The sequence below is a fragment of the Botryllus schlosseri genome, chromosome 1 (genome assembly GCF_051294905.1).
Source record: "Botryllus schlosseri isolate E-star chromosome 1, Bs_hap1, whole genome shotgun sequence".
Taxonomy (NCBI): Eukaryota; Metazoa; Chordata; class Ascidiacea; order Stolidobranchia; family Styelidae; genus Botryllus; species Botryllus schlosseri.
In genome coordinates this window covers 875614-897941 of record NC_137236.1, presented here as the reverse complement: position 1 = coordinate 897941, position 22328 = coordinate 875614, and the positions used below count along the sequence as shown (strand labels likewise).

At 39.6% G+C, this 22328-nt stretch overlaps 2 long non-coding RNA genes across 4 annotated transcripts in view; both read left to right on the top strand.

The window, feature by feature from the left end:
• Positions 1-22328, top strand: part of LOC145448396 (uncharacterized) — a 445163-nt gene that overhangs the window by 227194 nt on the left and 195641 nt on the right. The gene's annotated exons all lie outside the window — the stretch shown is intronic.
• Positions 13558-17444, top strand: LOC145448850 (uncharacterized). The gene is made up of 2 exons (XR_013918057.1): positions 13558-14010; positions 15281-17444. It is a non-coding gene; the product is annotated as an uncharacterized LOC145448850 (long non-coding RNA).

Sequence of the window (22328 nt, the reverse complement as noted above, 5' to 3'; positions counted from 1 at the left end):
CGCCCACTTTTAAACTGGAACGGCCCAGAAAAGTGAAGGTCAATTCTGCAAAATATGGCCCCACCTCGTAAGGGTTAAACTAGATAAAACCCAGTTATGGACGGGTGGGCCTGTTTTTCAAGTACTAATACGCGAGACTTGAATCAAGTTGATAAGAATGTCTTGAGTCACATGAGTTGGCCGAGCCATGCTCAATGACTGGAGCAGATGTCGATTCAATACACAAAGTGACTCGAGCAGAGTCATTTTCCATTTTTAAGATAATGACTCGAGTCCGACTCGACAACTCTGTCCCTACCATAGGCGCTTAACTATTATTTCCCGTGGGTATGCGGGATCGATGACGTCAAAAATGGCCGACATAATAATACGTCAGGATTGACAAATGAACCTGTTAACATTGAACAAAGTAGCATCAATTTATTAGGGTTCGAGTCAATATGCAAAATAACTCGATTCAATTCAAGTCATTTTGAGCATTTGTGGAAATGACTTGGGTCAAGTCGAGTCACCAAAAATCGTGACTCGAGTCATTAGAACCCTGCCAGCACTACTAACTTTATGAAATCTGCAATATGAGCTAGGATTAGAACTACTCGCTTTTCAAAATCGGCTACTAGAACTAGAACTACTAAATAAATCAGTCGTTAGTTGATCGCCAACTAACTAGATTGGTGGTTTGTACAAGACTGTCTGTAAACATATATCTGGCTGCAATTCCTGGTAAGATCCTGAACGGGAATGAGATTCGAGTACGACAATCAGTACTGATATGAACAGGATTCTCAATCAACAGAAGCAAAATATTGAAAAGTAGGACAAGAGGAATTTGTATCGCGGCAGGTTAGGTCACATTCGACCTGGTACAAGATGGTCAATATCAAGCACAAGCTTTGCAGTGTTGTGGTTCTGACCTACTCTGGACTATTCATCAAAAATCAAAATTAACATAAAATGTATTTAACGGCAAGAGTGCAACTTGAAAGCAAATATCAGAGGTTCATTTTAATTAGACAGTTGCTAGTGCCTTTTTGATATTATGCTCGTTGTATGTGTTGCTATTGAATTCTACGCGAGCCGAAGTCCCGTTAAAAGCAATAATGATTTCGATTCTTGGATTTCTTTTCAAAAGGCTGCAACTTTGGTGTGGGTTAGACTCTATTATACTCTCAGATGTCTCCGAAAAGGGACAGTCAATATGTAACGAATTTTGTTTGCAAGTCTTCGTCTGTTACACAATCACATATATATATATATATTTTTTAAGTAGTTGAAGGGTAGGCGATTTTTAAATAATTTTGTCCACCAAACCAATTGCATTACTGTGAACTGTGATATTTGCCAAGATCAAAGTAGGTCGGTCATCAACTCTTTCATGACATGAAGCAGATAAATACATTCCGAATTCATAAATCGATTCATAATTTCATGTATTTCTCTATTGAATGAACTTGTGTAGTGCCTTTCAACCTGTGGGATGGTACACATTTGTGCGGATGAAAACATTTACTGTGCGGGTGAGAGCCGTGGTGCGCATGAGAATAGTGACTAATTGTTACTTTTTCTGGCGTAAAATAATTCAAATGAACCTTATAGGAAATTCGAGTGCACTGGCTCCATAACCTTTGTTGTTGCAACACAAAAACGTGTTTCACCTATGCCGCACCACTAATCGTATCTTTTACAATACTTTTGTCTCACACAAGACGTAGTAAATTATTGTTTGCGTGCTGTATTTATTACCTACTCAAAAGTGTGGTACAAAAGTGGGTGTATAGGCTACAGCACATCAACTCGTCTAAGCTTACGACATATGGAAGAAATGACGTAAAAATGACTGGCTGCTTTATTTCTTTGAGAAATAATTATACTTTCGTAATAACGGTTCGATTAGCACGAGGCACAAAGATAGTAATGCATACCATCATCACAGACTCCATTTGCAAGTTTCTGTTACGCTAGGGTTACCATATTTTGGAATCGAGTGAGGACACTTTTCAAAATTTTCAAATTTGGAATTTTTCCCATATGGCTGACAAAAAAAAAGGTCGACTTTTTAGCTAAGCTCCGAAATAGCCAGTGGAGCGTTATTTCAGTGCTGAGTTACTGTGTCTTAAGACAAAACCTCAAAAAGGAGGACATTTACAAAAACCTGAAAAAGGAGGACAAATCCTTGGTGGTATTATTTATTGTGAGGATGGTTTTTACATATCCAAGGTCACTGTTTATCTGCGTATCACAAGGTATCCAACTCAAATGTGCTTATTTTTCTTGTTAGTTTTGTAGTGATATCATAGGGGCAGTAGGAAATTTCTCATTTAATTAATGTTCGGATACTTGGTTTCAAATTGCATGCTGTTGTCGTCATTACATTCTGTGATGACCTTGATTTTTGGAAATTTCTCTATGAGGAGTACTTCGCTAAACTTGGTGTAGGCTCTTTCCCAGAATTGAGGCGTATCATACCTGGAAAATTACGGTATGCTTGTACTCGAGATTGTATGTCGTTACTTCTACTTGAGCACCCACAATGACCACGTGACCACTTTGACCTGTAAGCTATAGAAAATCGATCGATATTCTCAGTATAGCCTTTGTATATTATAATTCTCTGAATCCTACTACTGTGATTTGTGATACCTCCGACGGCAAATACCGATATTTATTTCAAACTGCAACAGACCCTATAACTATATAGTGTTGACCCCTCGTTTATTTGCAGACCGAAAACGATGTGAATGTAATGCAGTGTGATGAAATGTTCCAAAGAGAATAACAACTTGCCGAAACGACATCCAAAAAAGCCAAGATAGCCCTTGAAGAATCGTGGAATTTCACTGTTCTGCACGGAAATGATGTTGACCGGCCTGCTGGAACTGCCTGGCAAGAAAACTGGAAAATGCCAGAATGGTGCAGCCCTACTCAAATTGTCATCGATTTCAGCGAAATGAATCAGTTAAAATTGCACATGCACAGATCGTGTGAAACTGTATCGTGGCATTGCTAACCTACTTCAGTTAGTGTATAACAGGGGTGTCAAACTCAAATTGCGCCGCGGGCCGGATTCAAGTCTTCAAATTGCTCGCGGGCCGGACCAGTCAACTGATTCCAAAATGTTACCTAGTGCTCTTTCTTTTCGCTTGGATACCATAAAAATATATATAGAAAATACGCGGTCATAGGGTTTTTAAAGTAGCAAGTCGCAAAAACCAAAAATACGATGATTGTCTGGTTGAATAAAGTTTAGAACTGCTAAAACAGTGGCGTTACCGACGATATAAGTTGCCACATTCTATGCTCTCTTTGATTTAGTCGTATTTTGGTGTTAGCCCTGCATACGGGTTGCGAGGAATACAAGATGTTTAATTGGAAACGGTGGCGTTGGAGCTTGGTCTATTATTATTAAACCGCGAATCCAGCTCCTCTCATGTCTGGAGATCTATGGAGTCGACATTGACACAGCAGTGTGACCATAGATCCTTCAATTAGATATTTGGGAAACTAATATATTTTCCCTGTAAACTGTATATAGCGGTCCCGCAGTGGCGCTTTCGCTTCTGTGAATAACTACTTTTATTTGTCCATATTCGTATAAAACTCCGAACTTGGTGTGCACTTTTTGCATTCTTGAAATTGGTTGTCGATTTTACAGACTTGTTACTATAGCGGTAACTAGACTGAATAACTTAAGCGCCGCAGTCAGGTGGTTATAGTGGGGATTATGAACATGGAAGTTTGTCGTGCAAAATAGCTCAACATTTGTTGCAATGGTGCTGGAAAATATAAGGATTTTTCGATCTACTCAGAATTGCTTCGCGGGCCGGACGAAATGGTCTGGCGGGCCGGATGTTTGACACCCCTGGTGTATACCTTACGAAAAACCACGAAAAGAACAAAAACTGCCTATGCCTATTCAATAGGAAGTGGGTTGAGGATGTATTCGAATCACTTTTTTGTCATAACAACTAGGTGAAATATATACGACACTAGCTGAAAATACTTTCGAAAATTGCAGCTATGTGTAATATATTAAGCGATTTTTGTCATGGTATCGTGAGTAATGAAGTAGGCTGCTTTTAATTTTTTGGAGTTGTCAAGCAGCTTTGTCTTACTGGCATCAATTCCTTAGGTGATGTATCATTTCATTGCCCTGCAATCATCATGCGTTTGGAATATATAACGGAGGTGATATCATTGTCAGTATCGGTTTTAATAATATTTTCACAATTTCAAAACGCCACAAAACTGCAATACAACGAAAAAAATAGGAAGGTGCCTGAACGACTTTGAATAGTCTTTGAAATCAGACCCCCACTTTGGCCTAGGCAAAGTACAGAAGAACATGCACACCGAATGAAAAGGAAAGCTGAGAATATAAAAGGAAAGCGACAAAATGAGGTGGCATGTGGCAGAAGGTAAAATCGCTACGTTAGGTCGTGGTCCGGTGATCCTGGAGGCTGGCTAGTTTTCATTCAGATGAAATCGATTGTATTTCGACTTGAATACGGACATGCTTGACGACTGTCGGATAGCCGGCGAGATGTTCAGGCATACTTGATAGATAGAGCAATGCGTTTTCTTGTATTCCGTCCTGGTCATATGGTAGTTGCAGTTGATCATATGTGGCTATATAGGCAGTTCATCTACTGTGACTTATCATACGTAGGCCTAATATTGCTGCGCGATTTGCACATAACTGTTAATGATTTGCCTAGATATCCTGGAAGACCAGTAATACGTGAAAGCTATTATAGACTTTTCGAATAAAGTTTGACGAGATTCTACCGGACATTTCGATGAAATTTGACAGTACAATGGAAGATAGAAAACGGCGAAGTCGTATTTCTTTCACAAGAAACACAAGAGTCAAAATAGAGTTGATAGTTTCAACGTGACTCTGCATTGCACAAACATGTGATTACATTGTTGTGATTTATAAGGTGGGTTATCAGAAGTCTGCCAGTAAGCCAGTGTTATCACTGAAAGGTATCGAAATTTACAAATGTAATCCTAATATAGCTTACCTCACAACTCAGGACAGATTCTTATTATAAATGCGCTCGATACTGCACTTCACGCTAACCGAGAAGATTGCTAAGCAAATTCGTCTCTTCCTTGTTACACGGTGGTATTAACCTTTCATAGTGGACGATTGTCAAAGCAACACCATAAGAGAGAGAGAGAGAGAGAGTCTTTATTTTTCATCGAACCAAAATACATAACAAACGGCAGTGATGGTGGTACAGAAAATATGCGTGCACAGTATTCGGTATTAGATAGGAATGATCGATAAGACCGTGAAGGTCATCTAGTCTGATCACACCAGCATCAAACAGGTACACTTGACTCAGAACAGTCTGGCTGTAAAAAAATGTTTAGTTAGGAAAGGAAAATAGAAAAAAAAATTACACAATGGTAGCAAATGATCAATGAAGCAATGTCTGGGCGGGGTAGGGCAACAGTGTTAGTGTAACGACAAGAGGTGATCAAGTAGGGCTTTTTTGAATCTATTATAAGGCAATTCACGGGTATGTGATGGTAATGCATTCCAGATGATAGGTCCCGAGTAGTCGATAGATCTCTTAGGCTGCGTTCATCGTTTGTTTTGATACCTATAGTGAAACCAGTCGTCAAAACCAACCCGTTCACATAGCATGAAGTTCTCGAACCAGTACGAAATTTTGGTGTTCACACTCGAGTGGTTTTGATATCTTGACCTCAAAACATGAGCGTTCATACTTGAGCGTGGTTGCGAAGACTAGCCGTTTTGCGGGCTCGTTATCGCGCTAATTAACGCGACGTTACATCTGCGGTGAACGGCGTTTTGGTGTTGGCGCGAAATTCGTCAAACCTGCTCTCCAACCTGGTTTGAGCGTGCGTTGACTATCCAGTATCTTTGCAGAGTAGATGGAGGGTAATGTAATGCGTAGCCGTGGCATATGTGGAGACCGCAGGAAGTTGTTAAACTGGTGCAGGAGTGGAAGACGGAGAGAATTCAGGCCATGGCCCTCGTCGGAAAACCGAATAAATAAATATTCACCATAATTTCGAATAGTTTAAACAAGATGGGAATGGAGAGATCTCCAGATTGCTGCTTGAAAAAGTTACAGGCCCTAAAAGCGGGAATTCAGAAAGCATAAAGACAAAGTTACCAGCAGCGGTGAATCAGGGGACCTTTATCCTCCTGCCTCTATTACTGATGTGTATGAAGATTTAGAAGAAACCATTGGGAAAGACCCACTGACTGCGGTATACCATCGCTGATAACCTCGAATAATCTCGATGGTAAGGTTTTTTCGAGTGATGCAGTTTAATATAGATGGATCAGATATATTATTGGGATGGCAGAAGTGCAATGAGTTTGCTCTAAATACAACACCGCTCTCATTTTTACAAGTGTGACAAAGATGTGGTAAAGTGTATATAACACATACAGTATATGTTATTTTCCTTGTAGAAGGCTTGAGGTTGAGATAGAGACAAACCAGCAACCAGTCAAATTATTTTATATTAATTTCATTTCAAACTTGATATGTTGTTTCAGATTCTTATGCAAGTACTAGTTCGAGCAGCAGTGAAGTGAAGATAAGAAGAAAGAAATATTGATGCTTCAAGTAAATATAGACCCTCTTCTTGATACATAGTGACACCCTTATCTATAGGCAGCGGCATAGTCCAATATGGAATCGGTGTCTCGTGCACACCAAAGATTCTACTGATTGCACACAGGTGTGACGCTGAGATGCGTCTTGACACACCAAATATATTACGCTGAACGTACCGGGATTCCAACCCGGGGCATAGTTATATGCTGTCATGGATGTATATGAAGCTTGTGTTTTAATTATGTAATCAGCTAACTATCTTGCCATCAGTCTTGTGAATGTTCAGTGTCTTCTTGTGCAGGTGAATCAATACAGTCTGTAATCGAGAAAGCTGAAGACAGACAAGACAAGCGGTTTAAACAGTGGATGCAGTTTCAGGTGAGTCATTCATCAAAAGGCTTTTCATGAGTTGCCATCTGTTAATCATGATACTTCCTATTCCCATGATGAGTATGTAACAAACTTTGAAAATTTTCAGGCGGAAGAAAATGAGAAAGAGAGGAACACGATGTTGAGATGTCACGAAGCTTCCTTGGCATTAAAACTCGAGCTGTCACGAAGCTTCCTTGGCATTGAAACTCGAGCTGAAGGCTATTCAATGTAAGTTGTTAGTGACTGTAAACACTAATTTCCTCCGGTACCCTATGCAGCTGGTAAACTATTTGTATGTATAAGATAGTGACAAGCAATTAAAGTCGTAGGAAGTTTCACCTCAATGCTAGCAGTCACAAAGTGTTGCCAATATTTCCAGTAATTGCAATGCCAGGTCCCAGAAAAGATAAATATATTGTTTGCTGTGGAACTAATAAATCTATAATTATTTGTTGCAGCAGCATACAAGAAAATGAAGAAGAGGCTCCAGTTACAGCCGTACATGTACTGGTCATAAGTGAATAAATATTCAATCTCTGATGTCTATGAGGCATGGGCTCTCAAATCGGGTTGCGTCAGAGTTTTCAGGGGTACGCGAGCAGCTCTGCTTTTCTGGCACTGGCAAATTTCATCAACAGCGTCCTTGGAGTTTGTGACAAGCAACAGAAAATTAAGCATGTCAAATGCAGCGTTCATTTAGGCTCAAATTGGCATGTAACGTTACTGGCCTCACCTACATTAACTGTATAGTGAATCTGTCAATGAGCTAATGCTAATAAGTGTGGCCAACTGAAGACCTCGGTTAGTTGACTACCAGAACCAGTGTCATCTGCTTATCATTAAGGCTACTTGACTAGCCCTATTGCATTCTCCGCTCTTGCTTATGTCTGATATGGTAAAGTCCTATTTAGCCAGTGACGAAAAAAGAACGTTTCATCGTTTATTTATTAGGATAAACTGCTCTTAGCAGAAAGCTGAATGACTGTCGTGTCAAATCAACACAAACCATATTTAAGCATGTCGCGTTCTCAAATACCAGACTCCAGATCACTTTCAGTGTTGGTAGCTTCGATTTCGTCATCCACTACATCCATACTTCTGCAACTCTGCTTAGTCCATGTTCTCTTCACAAAAGTTGTGCAATGTGATGCATGATGCTGGTAGCTTCGATTTCGTCATCCACTACATCCATACTTCTGTAACTCTGGCAACTCTGCTTAGTCCATGTTCTCTTCACAAAAGTTGTGCAATGTGATGCATGATGCTATCTGCAACAGCGCATTCTCGGGCAAAGCACCACACCTCTTCAACAAACATCGCCGACGGTGCTTCAGCCGACCGAATGTCTGCTCCACTACTCGTCTTGCAAAACATAACTTCTGAAAATAGACTTAAGCTTATAGCCTAATGAAACAACAACATATCAGGCTTGTATCTACCTTGTTGAAATATTCCTCAGAGGGGCTACTGCGGTTGCTATAAGCTTTGATCAATCATAAATACTGCAAGTACATTACGTTATGATTCATTGCTTCGAAGCAATCGAGAAGAGGTTCCTTACGCTAACATCCATACAGGCCTATTGATCAACAAACAGACGTGAGCAGAGCACTCATCAGGTTCGCACAACTGCGCTATACCATATTGGTACTTTCCTGCATTCATAGAGTTCATCCTTCCAATACTTTGATATGAACGGGGAAGCGTCACACCAAACGGCGTCAAAATTTTCTCCTCAAAACCAGTGCGTTCATTAAGCCGTCAATTGTGACGTCGATGTCGAAACCAATGCGTTCACCGTCACGTTGCGAAGTTCGCTTGCGTTCACATTGCTGGTTTTGGTACCGGGTTTTCACCATGACTCGTGGCGAAACCGAACGATGAACGCAGCCTTAGTTAGGTTGCTATTGGGTTGGGGTAAGTAGACGTTTCCTTTAGACGAAGATCTCGTGTAATGGGAATGGACATGTTTAGCAGGTATGAAAAAGTCATCAAACACAGGAGGGAGACTATTGGAAAAATATTTGTGAACAACTTTTGATACTTCGAAGCGATACAGTTCACCAACTCGCAAAATTCGATGCTTACGGTAGTAAGGCGATAAATTGGTACGTAAAGGTACAGATGAGATCAGCCGTATCGCACGGTTTTGCAGGGTTCAAATTCTGCACAAAAATGTTGTACATGCATTTCCCCATACTACGATTCCATATTGCAGATGCGAGTGGAAAAGAGAGAAGTAGATTGTTCGTAGTACTGATCTGGAAACCAAAGATTGGAGACGGGTCATTATTCCCCCACACCGAGCTAGTTTTGATATTGTGCATTCAATATGCTGCTTCCAAGACAATTTGGAATCAATGGAGACGCCGAGATATTTTGCTGAGTCACATATTGAGATTTGTTTATGATTGATGTTCACAGTGAAATTATGACTGGCATTATTTAAAACGAGCATCTCGGTCTTATCTGCATTCAAACTTAGTGTCGATACCTGTATGTTTTGGTTATGCACCATCAACAAATATACTTGACACGTAAGTTATTTAGAAAAAATTGCTGTCCACTGGACAATAGAGAAAACTTTCTTCGTAAGACTGATAGACACATGATGTTTTGACAGCTTTTGAGCTAAATATCATGACTGTACGACCAGTAATTCTTGAGATGGCAGATGGGCAATATTATCCCCTCGCGCGCAAAAATTGGGAAAATACCGGCTGTAAAATGGGGGCAATCATCTGAAGTCAAATTTTATTGAAATTTCAGGTCATTTGTCGGGATTCGAGAACCCCCTTTTTCGATCTAAAAAATAAGTTATTTGCACTCCACCTGAGCCATGTCTGCCGCGATTCTATTTTCTATTGGGCTCGAAAGTCACGTGACATTTTTTCATAACAACTGCCGTTTGGGGCCAAGCGCTTGGTTTGGTATTCTCTGAACGCGTTTCCAATTCGCAATTTGTGCCACTGCTCGGAGTTTCTCATCAAATCTGGTGTTCGTGTAACGAAAGTGCAAGCTGCAAGAAGGATTTATTTACTTACAAATGGAGGGTAACGTATATAGAGACGGTAGTTCGTTAGGATTAGACTGAACTGATAAAATTGCCAATAAACCTTCCGCATAGCATGGGTAACGTATAGAGAGACGGTAGTTCGTTAGGAATAGACATTTAGCAACAGTAACACTGACACTGACATTACCGTGTAAGTGATACAATGTATTTCCTTTCAGATGGATTTGGTAACTACTTTCACGATGTGTGATTTCTCTAAAACTGACCCGAATCTGGTTAGAAGAGGTCAAAATGCTTTAGACAGCGATCATTTAGTATCAGCGAAGTATGGTGGTGACGGTAGAGCGGTGGGCCGTATTCAGTCCAGCTACGAGCAGAAAGTGTACGACATTGAGGTTGGTAACAGCTAAATTACCAGAAAGTTTTGTGAAAGATTACCTATACTTGAAATTCAGTGGAAATTTACAGCATTTCTCGTACTTGAGCAGGGCCGGCCAACCCGTGGCCCGCGAGGTTTTGAGTGGCCCGCGAGGAAATTCCTGAAATTTCTAATATCATCAAAAATGGATTGCACAGATTTTGAGCTTGCAAGGCCAACCAAAAATTTGATTAGTCTGGCCGCAATACTTGAGACATGACGACTAAAATATCAGTTCCGACGCATTGACAGATCCATCAGCCATTCACATATTGGTGCATCTTCGTACACTACAATAAAGCAGAATAATTTGCGATAGATTTATCAAAGGTAAAAGTTTTCTACAAGCTTACCGCAATATGTTGTCACTCGATTTCTTGTTTTTAATATTGTTGCCCTTTTGTGAAAATGGAAGAACACCTAATGTATCAGATTGAGTCTAACTATATTCGCGATTACGAGACAAAGTGTCGTTCAACATATGCGACCTTGCGTTTGCGCTCGCAGTAAGACCGTCCACCGTGAAACCTAGGCACGAAATGATTGACGCATGTTGGTCACAGCTTTCGATATCGATATGTCCATGCGCCGAATAGCCCAGTCCTCGCAAACTTAGCCCAGCGATATACACCAGGCCCGCAATATAGTTAAGAGACAATATCATTGACCTATGAACTTCAAAAAATGTTCGCGCTTGGCGCGGATAGTGGCCCGCGCAAAAGTTCGTCAATCGAATGTGGCCCTTTGGCCGAAAAGGTTGGCCAGCCCTGTACTTGAGTAACAACACCTCTGGCATCTTATTGACTCATATCGAGCGAGATAGTGTAATGGTTGTGGGTCTGGCTTCTCAATCGGTAGGTCGTGGGTCCCCAGCAAACACAAAACCGTAAAAGGATCATCCGGGATCATCTCGATTAGGTTCTGATTTTCTAAGTGTCGAGGGAATGTCTAAAATACGTAGTAGGATGGTCTTGTGGTTATATTCAATCAGAATAAATTCATACTCGGTGTTGTTCCATCTCATGCATTAGGCTTCGTTATATCCTGTAGTTAACCTAATAATGCAAATTTTCTATCTCTCGCGGGTACGACTAAAATACGTAGAAAGGATAACTTTGTCGGTACATTCAATCACGATGAATTCTATCCGGTTTTGTTCGATCTCATGCGGTAGCTTCGTTCTATCCATTAGAAAACAATGTTCTCCCTTCGTTTTATTGCGTGAGGATGTCACCGGTGTTGTATATTCGTGTTGTTGCTCTAAGGTCGAATAGTTTTGTTTTCCTCTGATATATATGATCTTCATTATATATATATTCGCTCTTTCGGTAATCTCGCATGTTCAACGAGTATGGTTAATAGTTTTATTCAGAGAATAACTAAATAAGTGATATGTTGTACCACGTTTAGGAATATGATTATCGATGCGTGACTTCTAGAATATTTCGGCGATTCAAATTTTACGTCATCGCGCCATACAAAGATTTGAAGCGCAACAGGTCGCAGCCAGGCATAGTTCGCTCTTTCTGTATTGTAAATGCCGTAAATATATAGGAATTGTGACTGACTGAGGTAGCGGGTTAAAGGTATATATGCAGTAGCATATAGCTTATGGGGTATTTCGAATTGCCTGTAGTATATGACGCCTAGAGCTGTTTGACTTTCTGCAAAACAGGTGTAGACAACTATAGAAAAGTTTCAGCTTTTCCAGGTTAGAATTAGAGCTAAACCGTTTTTCCGAATTAGATTACAATTATATTGCTGGCATTTCGCTCTAATTTAGTGAAATTAGACCACTATAATTCGCTTCAAAGATCTGAATTACCGGTACCTATACCTACGGTATATCATAATATTTATGCTTGAATTTTCTAGGTATATAAGTCATATAGATACATTCCTGTAGAACACTGATTCATGATTTTATAAAAGTTGGTGCAAGAATGGACATTTTCAACTTGATGTTGATTAATGGAGCAAAATTTGATATTTGAGTGCAATTATACCTCGAATCCAGTGACAAGATTATTAATCGTTGAAACCAAACGCAGCTTGATTATGTTGGCCCAGAGAATTTGGCTAGCCAGACCATATTGATGGAATATGGTCACAGTAAGATAATATTTTGGGCTATTTTACATGAACTTTCCAACATTTGATTTGATATGTCCACTAAAACAGTTGTTATTCTGCTTTCGAATAAGACCTTAATTGCTGGTTTCAATGGTAACTGTGTTTGTCAAAGGCTGCAAAGGTAATTTCTTTTCCTTGTTAGATGTTTATTTGTTTGCTTGTGGTGTTCATGGTGGTGGTTCGACTACACTGGTCATTTTACACCAGGCCGGTTCTTATTATTATTATTCCGTATCAGCCCGATTACCAGTGAACTCGGCACTTAGTGAATTCGGCCGCACAAACTCGGCACTTGGTGAATTCGGCCGTGGTAGATCTCGTAGCGGTACCGGTCACCATGCTTGGTTACTGGAATGTTTGCCGGTGAACTTGGCACTTTGAGTGGTTGTCAATGTTGTACGGCGGTCAGGGCATGCGTAGATCACACAGTCACGGCGTGATTAGATCACAGATTGCGTAATTGCGGGAAATAACGCGACGCTCTTCACTTGGTGAACTCGGCCCTTGGAGGAATTGGCACTAGAACACCTTCGCATTAGAAATGCATTTAGTATGAATGAACAGTATCAAAAAGGAAATTTAAACGTGTCGTGGCTCGTGGTAGATCTCGTAATCTTGGGATCCTTCAACCGTGTTATCGAGACACCCTAATCCCAGAGTGGAATCGTCTCTCCAAAGGCAAAAAATAATTTATTTTGACGTGATCATGCGAAACATTTGTTGATGAGGAACACTGGCTTGTCGTGATCGATAAACGAAGAAGCGCCGCTTGATGTGCCACAGCTTCGATCTCACATACAACGACAAGATCCATCTTCTCAAAACTTGCACGACACAGGCCCGTCACTCGCGCCATCGATTCCAAGCAGACCGCGCGAGGTCGGTATATGAGCGCTGCGTCATTTCCTGCGGCTACGCAATCCGTGATCTAATCACGCCCTGACACCCTTACAAGATTGACGAATCACTTGATAATACTATTATTAGTTTAATAATTCATATTAATAGCCGAATTCACCAAGTGCCGAGTTCATCGGCAACTATCTGCCCACTTATAGCACGGCCCACTCCTAGGCTTTTTAAGACATGGCTATGCGGATCAGATGGCGAGGAGGAGCCTAGATAAACGGCCAACACTTCGGTAGGAATTATGGAGTCGACGTGTCACGCTCGAACCCGCAATTCATTGGTGTTTAGCTATAATGGAACGTACCACTACGTTTCCTCGCCATACCTTGTAAAATGAGACCGTAGCATTTGGCATTTCGTGTGGCAATTGACTTTTGTGTGGAAAATTATGTTCGTTTTAGAACTTATCCGAAACTTTTATTCCGCCATAGATTGTATATGATAATACAATATCGGAATTGATCCTAGAAGAATTCCAAAGCAACTCTCCACAAAGGAGGATTTAAAGAAGTTTGATGGAAAATTGAATGAAAGCAAAAGCCTTTGCAAGAGATGTGGTATGTTGAATCTGTTTTGGTATTTTTAAATAGGCCTACTTTGTTGTGCCGATAGCAGACAGTATATATAAACGTAAGATGTGGAAGCTATCAAGGTGTTTTTAGAAATTCAGTCAGTCAAAGTGGACGATCGTATTGCTTGGATTATATTTAGGCTTATTTTAGCATCTTTGAGATGCAACTCTAAACGTGGACGGTCATGAACAGTAGGGCTCTTCAAAAATGACTTTTTTTCTCAAATCGTACTGGCTACTTGATAAAATTGTTAGGTTACCTAATTTAAGCCTACAAACAAAATATGGTTCAAATCCAGCCAGTATCCGCTTTGCTACAAGAGAAGAAAGTTCCTATTTATTATATAAAAATGAATAATAAAAAATTTGAAGATTTTCTGTTAACCCCATGAAAGTGTTAGGCTGTCTATAGAAACGATGCTCACCAAATTTGGTTCAATTCCAACCAGTGGAAGCGGAGTTATTGCTGTCGAAAAATTTGGATTTGAATAAAATAGTACTTACGGTGAGCACAACTTTAATAAGTAAACAAAGAATCGGTCACCGTAAATACTATTTTATTCAAATCCAAATTTTTCGACGGCAATATCTCCGCTTCCACTGGTTGGAATTGAACCAAATTTGGTGAGCATCGTTTCTATAGACAGCCTAACACTTTCATGGGGTGAACAGAAAATTTTCAAATTTTTATTACCTATTTATTTTTATATAATAAATAGAAACTTTCTTCTCCTGTAGCAAAGCGGTTACTGGCTGGAATTGAACCAAATTTTGTGTTTAGGCTTAAATTAGGTAACCTAACAATATTATCAAGTAGCCAGAACGATTTGAGAAAAAAGTCATATTTTAAGAGCCCTAATGTCCATGTGAGAGAAACGTTTTAGGGTAGGCCTACTCATATGTCTCGCAGCGTTCTCTACATAATTGTCAATTGCGATACAAACTGTTTGCTTTTATTGGTAAAGCCATCCAACTTCGAATTGTAAAATGTTGGGAGTCTTGATATTTTTCGGAATCTGTCAAATTATACAAAAATTTAGCAAATTCTTTGACATATTTCATCTATTTGGGACTCGATCAACGTAAAAGAATTGGTAATCATTTTATACAATGTATTGTATTTGTAGTTGAAGTATAGTAATAATTCTTATGGTTACCGCACTTGTAACGATTCACGGCCATAACTGGAATAATTAGAATGATGTAACTTTCAAATTGTCATGCATTTTGCAACAACATTGTTCTCAATTTTCAAGGTGCTGACCATTCGAGGAAGAATCACCCACCGGGAATTCACGATCCGTAAACGCGGCCGACTGTTTCTCTCCTCAAGCGGAAGCGACAGAGAAGAGGAACGAAGAGAAAAAAGGAGCAGAAATAGCAAGAGTGTGACAAGTCGCGTCCGTTCGCTTTAATGCTTATTTCCATCCGCGAAGTAGTAGGTGGGAAAACTAATGGGCGTTTGGTTAGGGCTTATATAAGGTTGACTCCAGCGCTGTATTTGCTAAATGTTGCTATGAAATAGGGGTGGTGTCATTTGGTATCAATATTGACTATTGAAAGACCATTTGTTAGTGGTCATGGATTTTTTCGGCCAATATGCAGTAATTTCTGATGGTCACTTCCCGGGCTTCTGTTCTCTAACCCCTCATGATTGTTATTCTGCTTCTAGTAAGACTGTCGATTCTAAGGTTTTATCGTATCATTTGTCGGAGGTTTCGCTCGCTTTATTTACAACGTTTTGCTCTCTGCTAGGTCAATTACTGGCTGAGTATCACTACAGCCTAAGAAACTGCACTAATTCTCATTTTAATGTCTTGCTGGTTATCTTGCTGTCAATTCTAATAATTTATTAATGTCTATACCAGTGCCGCCACTCAAATGTTTTGTTCTCTGTACACAATATTGTTAGGTCTTCAGCTTTCCAGGCAGAGTATCATTCCACTTTCTAGACTTGAGTATATATCTCTCCAACTAGCTGCCAAATAACTGATTCATTTGGATTGTTGAATTGATCATTTTGGACAGAATGTGAAGAAATTTTAGTCAAGAATTCTTTTTGTGTTAGTGGCTGTTTTCAAAGAGTGCTGAAGTAGTCATCGTTGATCTTGATAATCAAGTAGAAGTGACGATTGAAGTCAGTTCTCTAGTCATATAATATTAAAAAATATAATAATAAAACTTGAAAACTTGAGTGGAAATAGTTCAGAATCGAATCCATTTCAGTGAGTATGGGCGAAAAAAATGTAGGAGTCATTCGTTAGTCGCTACCTCTGCCATTTTCGCAGTACGAATGTCTTAGCTATTAATCATCATTTTCATTTTATTTCTGCAGGGTGTTGAAAAAAAAAGGCCGCATGCTGGTTATTTAACTGGCTCATCAGAAGATGAAACCTGATAATAAGGACTGTTTTCACTTTCTTTCTAAAGACATTCGTTTGTTTGTTCGTTTTATTTTTTACAACGGCATTATTGCCAATTCGTTTGAAATTAAATTATCACAAATGTGATTAATATGTAGTAAATAATGTGGTGTGTGTACGCAGCCGTGATCAGGTTAAGCCCATAGTGGTAGAAAACAGGTTATTATATCAGGATCTTCTTCTTCTAACGTAGGATCTACATTCTACTCACCATGTTTAAAGGCTGTAGCATCTGCATAATATTTACATTATTGAAGGACATGGAAAAGACGTTGAATTGAGTCGACACAAAATCCCCCTTTCTACGACCTGCCGAGATCTAATATCTACTATATCGGCTCGGCTTTTCTACATCTTTGGTCTGTACTGTGTTTGCTGGGTCAGAACAAAGACTCTAAAACTGGTATCCGCAGCTATCCTGCTAGGCGCTCGGCAATCACGGATAGCATGGAGGAGAAAAAACCAGGGGTGCAGACTAGATGACCTTACTATAAAGGCAGTATCGCATCTCCGTCGTCAAAGCATCTCGATGATGCAGGCGAATAAGAATACCACACCGTATCTCTCTCCCTCTCTTATGACATGGTTTTGTCTCAGATCCACATTACTGATCAGAAGATTTGTCGCGCACATTGCGGCTGTCCAAATGGCCAATTCCAGTGTCACCATATGGCTGCAGTTCTTCTTTGGCTATGCAAAAATATAACACGCACCGATATTGAATGCCAGTGGATAAAGCCGAGAAAGCAAATTGAAAGCGCTGGTAAAAGAATTTCTCAAATCTGGCCAAATCAAGGACAAGGTATAAGTGTTTTTTTTTTAATGGCATGCAGCATTGTATTGCAACGTGAACAATATATTTCAACTACTGATCGTGACGTCAACGACGATGACATCCTATTTTTCAAAGAGGGATTAGCAAATTTGAATAGACCTACAGGATTTGGTTGGCTCTTATCCGAAGAACCTGCTGCTGTAAGTACTATGTTTTATGTTGCAGTTTTGATGCTAATTTCTCTGAAATATCACAATGTGGGCTATTTATCGATCCCACTGGCATGCTTGGAGCATCACCCGACGGCATCATTAATGAAAATGAATTAATCGAGGTGAAGTGTCCCTATTCCGCAAAATCAACCTCCTTGATGGATTTGGCCATGACGAAAAAGGACTTCTTTTTGAAAATAACTGGGGATCATTTAGTACTCGATAAAAATCACGAGTACTATGACCAGGTGCAGGGCGGCTTACACTTGGCAAACGCGGAGTTATGCCATTTTGTGGTTTGGACAACAACAGAACTGTTGGTCGAGAGAATACCTAAGGAAAGTGATTGGGAGAACAATTTAATTCTCTTGAGAGACTTTATTAGGAATACCTTTTTACCTCTCCTGCTATCGCTTGAACTCTGAGAGTCGGCAAGGAATCGACCCAAAAAACTGCGGCCAAGAAGCCCTAAGCGAAGAAGACTCCCATCGAGAAAGCCGCGGCCAAGAAATCGGCTAATGTCAAGAAGGCTGCCAAAAAGACCTCAGCCAAGAAGAAATGAATGCTGGCGTGTGTCGTCAACACCTCCACTATTAACGGCTCTTTTCAGGGCCATCCAAAGTTGATGTTTACGCTTATAGAGTACGGACAGGCTGGCTGGCTGTCGCAATATCGCGACGGCGAGACTTATAGTTACAAACTACCCATTTAGTTAGTATAGCGGTTCTAGTCCATACACTTTGTACAAGTCGGGTGGTTTATTGAAAAGCTGATTGGAGTCTCTTGATTTGTCAGTAGTAGTATAATTTTGTACGATTCGATCGACCAAAATATTCTCTATAGAGTTTCAACAAGTTTGGGTGGCTCTGAAAAGAGCCGTTGTTGGGTGGCTCTGAAAAGAGCCGTTGTTGTCTTGTAATCGCAGTAGCGAGTCGCTTATCCGCCGAACCCGTACAGAGTTCGTCCTTGACGTTTCAAGGCGTAGACCACGTCCAGAGCGGTGACGGTTTTTTTCTTGGCGTGTTGAGTGTAAGTGATGGCGTCTCTAATGACGTTTTCGAGGAAGACCTTCAGCACACCTCTGGTCTCTTCGTAGATGAGTCCTGAGATACGCTTCACTCCGTCACGACGAGCCAAACGACGGATGGCGGGCTTGGTGATTCCCTGGTACATACTATAAATAAAATAACTATTTATAAGCATTTTGGATGATTGGGGTCTGCAGATTTGCCAAGCATGAAGCACACTGAAATATCTTGCTGGATAGGTGTCGATAATGGTGTGGAATGAACTCCAAGATACGAAAAACTTTAATTCGCTGTATCGCCCTTTCAACATGAATACGGGCTCGCGATAACTCTTTGTTGGCTGATACTTCCTGAGGAGTGAATTGAGGATTGCTTAAAAATGATGGATGGTTCACAGTAACTCCTGGAGGAAGTATGCTGTGAATTGCAAACCCCTTGTCAGCTAAAATTAAGTCCCCAGGTTTCAATAAGTCAAGGATTCCACAATCTTTTGTAATGGCCTTATCTGACGTGGAGCCTGCATAAAGTTCTGACACAAACGTAATCGTTCCATTAGGTGCGACTCCAACTAATGCTTTCAGTGTGTTACCTTTTTGTAGTGGCTAAACGTTTGACAATTTTTGCCAAGATCATCTTGTTTGGCTGTTCGTACTTCAGTACAATCTAAAATTACTCTGCAGTTAGGAAAACTACGGAAACACTCTGGAGCACTCATCTGGCATTTGAGCAATGACGGAAACTTTTTGACCATCATACCTGTGTGGAAAATGGCATGCATGACCTCAATCAAACTTAGAAAAACATTGGTAACAGTGCCTGTACTAACATTGAAGCGAACAGCCAAATCTAGATTTGGCAAGTTGAGTCTTAATTTCATCAGAGTTAGCAACACTTGGTCTTCGATTGAGAGGATTTTAACATTCCAGTTGGAATGATACTTAACCGTAAACCGCTGTATCATTGCAACAACTATGTCGAAAGTTTTTTTGTCCGGTAACGAAGTATACATAGCTATCTTCTCTGCACTATCTTTAAAACTGTCGATGAATTGCTTGTGATTGGCCTGTTTTAACTTTATATTATCTGAACGTAATTCATCTTTTTCTTTCTCAAGAGCTAACACACGTTTCCTGAAAATAGCTATTTGTTTTTTCATTTCTTCCACATCATCATTTTCTGCATGTATCCCTGTACATGTAGCACATTCACTATTTGTGGTCAACAAATCTGAATGTTTTTTTTGGGGGGGGGGGTGGATATCCTCATTCTTTTCTCAGGGCTACTGCAGTCTATTCTCTTGCCTTCGTTCCACTCAAATCTAGTAGGTCCTGCCACCTTGCCCATTGGAAAATGCCAGCTGCATATTCTTGTATTTGTCGTTGGCGTGAACTCTTTCTCTCTCCTAAAATACATTACAAAAATCTAATTAAAGTGGTTCATCTCAAAATAATTGCCATTGATTACACGGTCTTGGCATAAAAAAGCAGAGCCTTTAATAATTTAAATACAATTCATCATCCACTCCTTTCCTTATCAATTTCAGCCACTTTCCCATGGCTTTCTTGCATTTCGGAAGTCGATAGAAAGACAACTCTGGATTGGTTTCTCTTCTATTACGACATTGTGGCACGCAACACTGTGGCATTTTGAGCGACTGTAAAATAACATAAAATATTCTAGTAACCATCTAAAAACCCTGAAACTCGCTGATTCCATAAAACCTCCAACTGTACTACAAACAACCTTACAAAGACAGAAAATACGAATTGAAAACAGACCAATATCGGACATTAACACGGGCAGCGCCTATCTAAGATAGTGGTTTGGCCCCAGCGAACCACAAGTCACGTGACTTTCGAGCCCAATAGCCAGTAAAATTTCATAAAATATTTTATTTTTTCAATAAATTAAATTTTTTTTGTAAAATCTGATAGCTTGACTTCTGCATATTGGAATTGAGCCAAATCTAGCGTGCAACCTTTTTTCAAGCCAACCTAACCATTTTGTTCATGAGACAGTGAAATTTGGCGAAAAAGTTGTTTTTGAACAACACTGATGTATAGAAACTTGACCAAAATTTAGAGAAAACATTGGCAACAGTGCCAGTACTAAATTATATGAAGTAGTGTTATGAGTAACAGGAAGACCTGGTCTTCCTTCAAAAGAATATTTACATTACAGTTAGAATGATACCAAATTGTAAATCGCTGCATCATCACAAAAACCAAGTCAAAAGTACGGTACTCTTGTCCTTGTCTGGCAATAGCAGTCTTCTCAGCACTATCCTTGAAACAATCAATAACTTCCTTCTGATTGGCATGGTTAAACTTAAATTTGGCTGACCGAAATTCTTGATTATCTTTTTCGATAAATGGCACATAAGCTAACCGATGCCTGCAGTTGATGCATCTATTCTTAGGCCAATTTCACTATATAAACACTTTAATAAAAATCTAATAATTGTGGGTTATCTTAAATCATTTGCTATTGAAGCTGACTCGATTACGCTGTCTTTGGGGCACACAAAATACCGGTAGGCTATGACATTTGTCTGTCATTTGATACCACCAAACAAACAAGTCAACATAGATCAAATGTTATTTATATTTATCATTCCCACTAGCTTTATTAATTTCAGTCACTTTCCAGTCGTTTTCTGGCAATTCAGAAGTCGATGGAAAGACTACTCCGAACTGTTTTCTCATCCATTATAACAAATTGGCACGTTATACCCTGGCATTTTGCGCGGCTGCAAAACAACATAAACCTACCTAGTTAGTGTCTAAAAGTCCTTAAACTAGCCAATAAGTCATGGAAGATAACATAAAACCCAGAACTGTACTTCAAACAACCTCACTGAGACAGAAAATACGGTTTGAAAACATACCAATATCGCAAATTAACACAGGGAGCGGCTATCTAAAATACACTATAAAAAAAATAAGACATTTTTTATCTTATTATCTTAAAGTGACTTTTTATGAAAAAATGTCTTAAAGACCAATTAGTCTTACCAAGTACTTTATGTCTCAAAAGTAAGCCAGAAATTGATCGAAAATAGTAGCAGTGCCTTGGGGGCATCCTTTTCAATGTTAGGGGTCTGAGCGGAGGAGGGGAAGGATGAGAGAGAGACCAGAAATTGCAGTGTTGAGATGTTCCTGTACTAAGTTTACAAGACATTCACTAGATATAGTTATCAAGGTACATGCCACTTACTACTCACATGTACTATTCAGATCAATATATATATGGTTGTCTGAATCGAAAATAGCATTTATGGTGAGTGGGGAAAATGAGACCAAAAATACTGCACAATTCGTCTTAAAAACAAGACCAAAAATACTGACACATCAAAAACTGTCTTAATAAGCACAATATGTCTTATAAGATGCGTTTTATTAGTCTTATTTTTAAGACCAAATAATTGTGACAATTATATATGGTCTTAAACAGCCGAATCAGTCTCAATTTTAAGACCTCAATTTATCAGTGAGACTGAAATTGCTGAAAATGAGACCAAATCATCCTCATTTCTTAAATTTGAGACCAAATTTGTCTAATTTTTTTGTAGTGTATTCAGTAGAGTCTTTAGTCCGTACGAGTCACCGATAACATATTGGCTTACAGCTTCTATCAAACATGATTTGCGAGTTTCCATGGAGTATCGATCGTTCGTTCCTGCCTCACTTGAGAATGCAATTACCGAATGTAAAATGATGCTGTAAGTCTGATTAAGTTCAACCTTAAGCCATGATCAAGCCAGCTTACTGGATTGTTTGTAACTGCTGTATATAGGTAATTCTATGTGAAATGAACCAAAGAGAAATTCGGTCTCCATCAAGTTGCAGATTTTGCTGAAATTTGAC